This window comes from Daktulosphaira vitifoliae, unplaced genomic scaffold (assembly GCF_025091365.1).
Source record: "Daktulosphaira vitifoliae isolate Bord-2020 unplaced genomic scaffold, ASM2509136v1 Scaffold_126, whole genome shotgun sequence".
Taxonomy (NCBI): domain Eukaryota; kingdom Metazoa; phylum Arthropoda; class Insecta; order Hemiptera; family Phylloxeridae; genus Daktulosphaira; species Daktulosphaira vitifoliae.
This window is the reverse complement of record NW_026099695.1, coordinates 3,184-9,551: the sequence shown is the minus strand read 5'-3', so window position 1 is coordinate 9,551 and position 6,368 is coordinate 3,184. Positions and strand designations below refer to the sequence as shown.

At 28.8% G+C, this 6,368-nt stretch overlaps 1 long non-coding RNA gene across 1 annotated transcript in view; it reads left to right on the top strand.

Annotated features, from left to right (window-relative positions):
• Nucleotides 1–3,471, top strand: part of LOC126909115 (uncharacterized) — an 8,319-nt gene extending 4,848 nt beyond the window's left edge. Inside the window, exon 2 of the long non-coding RNA XR_007704929.1 lies at nt 2,779–3,471. This is a non-coding gene — a long non-coding RNA (uncharacterized LOC126909115). The remainder of the gene's footprint in view (nt 1–2,778) is intronic.
• The last annotated feature ends 2,897 nt before the right edge of the window (nt 3,472–6,368 follow it).

Genomic DNA, 6,368 nt, shown 5'->3' with positions numbered 1-6,368 from the left:
AAGTATATCCAATGAAAGATGTATATAAATACTACTTCTCATGAAAAAATTGTATTGATCCATACATTTTTTAAAAAGTTATAGCACTTTAAAGTAAAAAATGTAAATTATAAAATCGAAAATTTTCACACAAAAATAGCATTCGGTAGCCGTTTTCACCATGAAGACAAGTCCAGAGATGAAATTTTTTTTTTTCAAATTAAAGAACATTACATTAGCTTTAATTTAAGATATATATAAAAGTGTCAGACCTTCCGGAACATTTTCAAAAGTTAAGTTGAAAAAGTTAATTTTTCGTGAAAAAGTTGTCATTTTAAATCCCCCCTGTGGGCAGAAAAAAGGTCAAATTTACAAAAAAATGACAGGTAAAGACATCAAGCATCTATATAAAAAAAAATTATATTGATATGTTCATTTTTGAAAAAGTTACGGCAGTTTTTAGTAAAAAAAATTGAAAAAATTTCGAAAATTAGCGATTTTTAAATTTGTAATTTTTTTGGAGGTTTCCCCCATTTACGGGGAACGAGGGAAATTTTTTCAATTTTGAAGGGTAATGTCTTTGACTAGATACGATTTGTGATCTTTTGACGTATCGTTGAAAGAAATCCGTTCGGTGAGAGCTGAGAAAAAGTGGTAATAGACACAAAAAAAAACACATCATAGTAAAAATAATACCTTCTCAGCTTCGCATCGAAGCTAAAAAAAATAATTTTTATTTTCACCTGAATTTAACAATAGACGAAATGAAAATTTACTGTAAATAGTAATTATAAAATTTCCCGACTGCATATTAATCTTAACAATACCATTTTTTTCTATTTAATGATTACAATTTCAAACTTGCAAGTTGAGTTAAAAGTTAGAATTATATGGAATTTGTAAGTAGGTTTTTGGAAAAATATCTGGTCTGATATTAGTTTGAAATAAATATAGTTTAAAAAAACTAAAAAACACACTTTTAAAGCTCATCGAACTAAAAAGTTATAAATATTTTTTCAAATAAGTTTAAAATAATTATTTTAAACTTTTTAGTTCAATGTGCTTTAAAAGCGTGTTTTTTAGTTTTTTTAAACTATATTTATTTTTCACTTTTTAGTTTCATGTTATGATAGTAGTTACTATCAATATCATGGTTGTAACGGGTAACGAGAAAACAAGGTTCGATTCCGGGGAGGGAGTCTGAGAAACGTCTACCACATACATGGAGGTAGTGACGATACGGTAATCATCCTCTTAATGAGAATAAAACGTGTTAATATATATTTTTAATAGTAATTAGAATATATATATATACAAATAATGCGACTTAAATACGTAAACGTATCATTCACTAGGTATAGCCGTGTTTTGTGGGCGGGCGGGTCGGACTAACGTTATACCTGATGTATAAACGGCGGTAGGAATATATACGTAAGTCGTATGACATGCGGATGTTATTGGTCAGTCAAAATAAAAATTTGTTTATATATATATATAATATTGATGACAAGCACGTGTGTACGGGTACGGGAACTAAAAATAAATTTTTATAGGAATAGTGTTGTCGTCGGGATGTGAGCGAGGAGTGGGGTGGTGTGAATGCGTTATGACAGTGTAGTCTTAAAGCCATAGACGATGGAATATGCGATAACGCGTGGCACTTGGATAGTTACAAACATACATACATACATACATACAGGTAAAACTAATATAAGCGTGTTAAAAAAAATTTGAGATAAGGCTAACGTCATCCGATTTTTTATATACACGATAGCTCAAAGTGAAATAGTATTAATAATAAACTTTGGATTTAAATCAATTTTAGTGATTTCAGCTACACATTTCAATTAAATTCATTTTTAATCTATTTCTACGCTCTGACACACATACACAAATACCTATATCTATAATTATATTATAGTATTATATTATGGTATTCAAGAGATACTAAAGTATCTCTTGAAAATCTACATATAATCACATTTGATGCACGGTGGACGAAGTAAAACCTACAAAAGTGAAGAATATGATACAAACATTTAAACTACATTGAGTATTTGTAATATTGACAACAAATTTAGTCTACAGTTTGTTTTTAGACTTTCTATTTGAGTATTTTGAGTTATTATTTAAAAGTATTATTACAAATATTTAAAATTAAAACGATAATAGTGATGCATCAATAATATTTTGTATTAAACAAAAACAAATTTGAAAAGTTAGTTTTAAGAGTAAAAAATCATAAGTAAAATATATGTATTGTTTTTGGAGCTTATGGAATAAAAAACATTTGTTGTCAGGCCAAACCAGAGTCTTTTTAAATCACAATAATACAGCGAGACTTATTAAAATATATATTAATAAAAATTACTCCCTCCGTGATGAGTGATATTCTCTTTCATTTTGTGGTACTTGTAAAATGACTCTTGTAACATGTCAATTGTTCATCTTTTACAGCAATAGATGAACAATTGGTCGAATAAAAAAATAATTATAAGACCATATTTGTTAATAATTACTTTTTTTTTATCACATTATAAAGTTAAAAGTACGTCTTCCTATTTACAAAAATTAAAGTTAAGTTTTTTTTATCGTTAATGAGATGAAAAAATTGATTTTACTGTATATTATTGTAAGTTTTAAACCAAATAATTTTCTCTTAACGAAAATTTAAAATTTTCAATAGTTTCTGAGAAATTGAGTATCTTACCCAAATTAAATCATTTTGTATTAAAATTAAAAGTGTTATCTAAAAATAATTATTCAAAATTGAAATTTAATGCTTAAAATAATTTTTAGTACCAACAAATATTGTAGAATACAACGACAGAGAAGACAGTGAAGGTGACGTCAATCATGAACATGAACAAACAGTAAATGAAAACTATTTTCCAGAAGGCTTCATGAATGCCGAATTATTGTATAAATACATGACAAAACACTTAAAAAATATTTGCCAGTATTTTACTCTTGATGATTGTAAAACGTTAGTCCAAAATTACGCAATGTCAAATCCAATTAAAGGACTTACACAAGCTGGTAAGAGATACGTTGTCTAAATTATTAGTAATTTTATGTATCTACCCGGAATATTAATATACACCCACTCAAAAAATTACAATTTAAACGCGATTGTTATTATAATAATTTAATAAACATAGCCGGGGCATATTTAAAATCCATTTTAGCTGGGGCGACTTAATTTTTTTTACTTTGGGAAACAGAAAATTTTCAATAGTTAATGAGTAAACGAATGCCTTATGTTTAATGAATCGCCCTGTATATAAATGAAAAATTAATAACTTGTATTTTATATCGATTGTAATAAAAAAAATTATTTAACTGTTATAATATTTACAATGTTGTACATTATTAAATAATGTATAAATTTATAAATTTTATATGTATCAACTTGATTATTTTAAACTATGATCTTATCTTAAAATAATAATCAAGTAATGTTTAATTTAATATATATTTTTTTTTAAACTACTCTACGGTACTTTTTATTGAGACGATCATAAATCTTAATCAATTAAATGGTTATCTAAATTATAAATATACAATTAATAAATATACATTTTACTAATTAATATTTATATATATATATATACTAATACAACATTAATGGGATTTACACTTCCTGTGAAGTGTTCCCTAACTTAGTCTAATAATAATAAATAATATTAAAATTGTAAAATAAATATTTATAAATCTAAACCAAGTCATATGGCTTGACGCGTTTTAAACGTCTTAGGTCATTGGAATTGTCCAATAGTTGAATTGCCGCTATAATTTTATGGTTTTCCAACCTTATTATATGCTTACGTGCAAACCGAGTGACTTCATCTGCTACGGTTGGTAACATCATATCTCGATGAATTACATAATTTATATCGAATCTGTAAGCCGCAACGATTGTACGAATCACGATTTTTTGACAACATTGTATAACATCTATGTTGGACTTAGTGGCACAACCCCACAAATGAATTCCATAAGTCCAGACAGGTTTTACGATCGCTACGTACAACAGACGTTTGTTCTCTAGTGATAGCTCAGAATGTTTTGCAACTAACCAATAGAGTCCGCGCATTTTATCCTTTATCTGCAGTCTTTTCTGGCCTACATGATGTTACCAGTTGAGGCGTCAGTCAAGGTGCATTCCCAGTCGAATCTCTCTGTGGGATTATTTGTTGCTTTAGAAATATTGGAATGTCACATGTTTAACTTAACGTGAAATTTACGTGCACTGACTTTTCATTGTTAACCCTCATATTCTCACGTTTCAACCACGTAGAAATGTTGTTTAAGGTTATGTTATAATTTAAAAATATAAATAAAAAAAGTAAAATGTTAGTAAAATATAAATGATGAAAATGAGCGATGAATGATGGGTATAGTGAGAACCTGATGTTGTGCATGTCCTTTAGGGGTAGTAATTCTTGATCCCCAATAAGTATGTTATTAATGACTTTGACATTTGTTGCTTGTATGTGCATTGTTGAGTATGTCCAAAGGCTTGGCAGTTTTTACACTGTGGCACACCTTTTTTTTCTTAGGAGGAGTTACTTTTATTTTATGATAACATAAACTATTTAAGTCGTATATATCTTTATTGTTATCTCGAAGATCAAGGTCTACAAAAAATAAAGGTAATTTCAATATTGTTTTTTTCACTATTTTTGTCACTAGGATTTATTTTTTTTTCTTATTTGGATGTCAGTGACATCACTTGCATAATGACCATTATCTGCTAAGGCTCTTTTAATTTCACATACTTCAATGTCAGGGTGTAACCCGCTGATTACAATACGAACCTATTTTCTATTTTTAATTGATATCTGTGATACTTAATTTTATTTTTTTCAAGTACTTTTAAAGTACGTCTCAACTTGTGTTCATCACCAGTAATAATTTTAATATCGCCGTTATCAATAGTTTTTAACTGTTGCTCATGACCAATGGCTTCTTTGCGAGTTAAATTAGAAATTAAATTGTTGATATTTTTAACATCACTGGCAGTTATTGTAGGTACAGTAGGGTCTGGATAATCCGAACACAGATTAATCCGAAAGACGCGGTTATCCGAACGGGCTTGAGAATTATCTTATCGCTATTATATGTACATATTTATTTATAAATAATATTTTCCGGTAATAAAATTTTTCGATTATGTTTGTACATCCGACATCGCACATGTACGTCATTTAGATATGATACGTTAGATATGAACGTCGATTACATACATTCGTCAGTTGAGTGTGATACTGCATAAAGATCGCTTTACACTGCGTATTTGTAACATTTATTAGCGTATTTTTCTTAAAATGGCTCCACGTAAGCATGTTACATTAAAATTACAGGATAAATTAGAAGTTATAAAATTAATTAACAAAGGGACCAGCTACAGTACTATTTCAAGACAATTTGGGATAGGTGTATCTACTATATAAATATTTTTTTACTTTCATTTTTATTTTATGTTGTATATTTTATATATTCTCTTGAAATTACGAATTTTTACACGATTAATACAGATAAAAATTGTTATAATTCAAAAATACAAATAAAAAAAAGTAAAAAGTTGATAAAATATAAATGATGAAAATGAGCGATAAATGATGGGTATAGTGAGAACCTGATGTTGTGGTTCTATCGGGGTCGTATGGTTCGAGGGTTTAGAACAATAAAGACAAGTAGATATGAAGAAATAAAAGCATGTCCTCTTTCTTGAGGAATATGAGCTAATAAACTTGTAAACACCTTTAATAGGACACTGAGGTAACGGGGCGGTAATCCGACCCTCGAATACCCAGTCGAAGTGTCTATTAATATAATCAGATACACATTAGGTTTTTAAACTCTTTTTAGGCACGGGGCGGTAATCCGACCCTCGAGACCCTGTAATGTGTATATGTAGCAGGTGTGAACAAACTAGCAAAATAGCTCTTGATATTAAAAGGAGATTATAGATCTATTGCTTTATCGTTCTTTACTCAGATTATTAACTTTAAATAAATGGAATAATATAAATTGACTTACCTTCGTATTTTGTAATGTCCAAGAAGATAAATGAAGTATTTACCAGAAATGCCAATTTTTACTCAATGTTATTTGTTTATGGTAATAATGTCTTTATAGATCAAAATAAGTTTTAAACATAAATAAAGTGAACAAAATAAAATAACTCAAACGGCAGCACGGGGCCGTGATCAAAATGTAATAGCAAGAGTAGTTCGCAGGAAAGAACTAGCTTACTGGAGCTGTGGCTCTGGCCTTAGCCGTAGCCGTGGCTCTGTCTCTCTGGGTTTTTCAATGGATATCAGTACTTTTTATAGTACTAAAAAGGTACCCCCATATCCAGGGATATTGCCGTTTGTGTTATT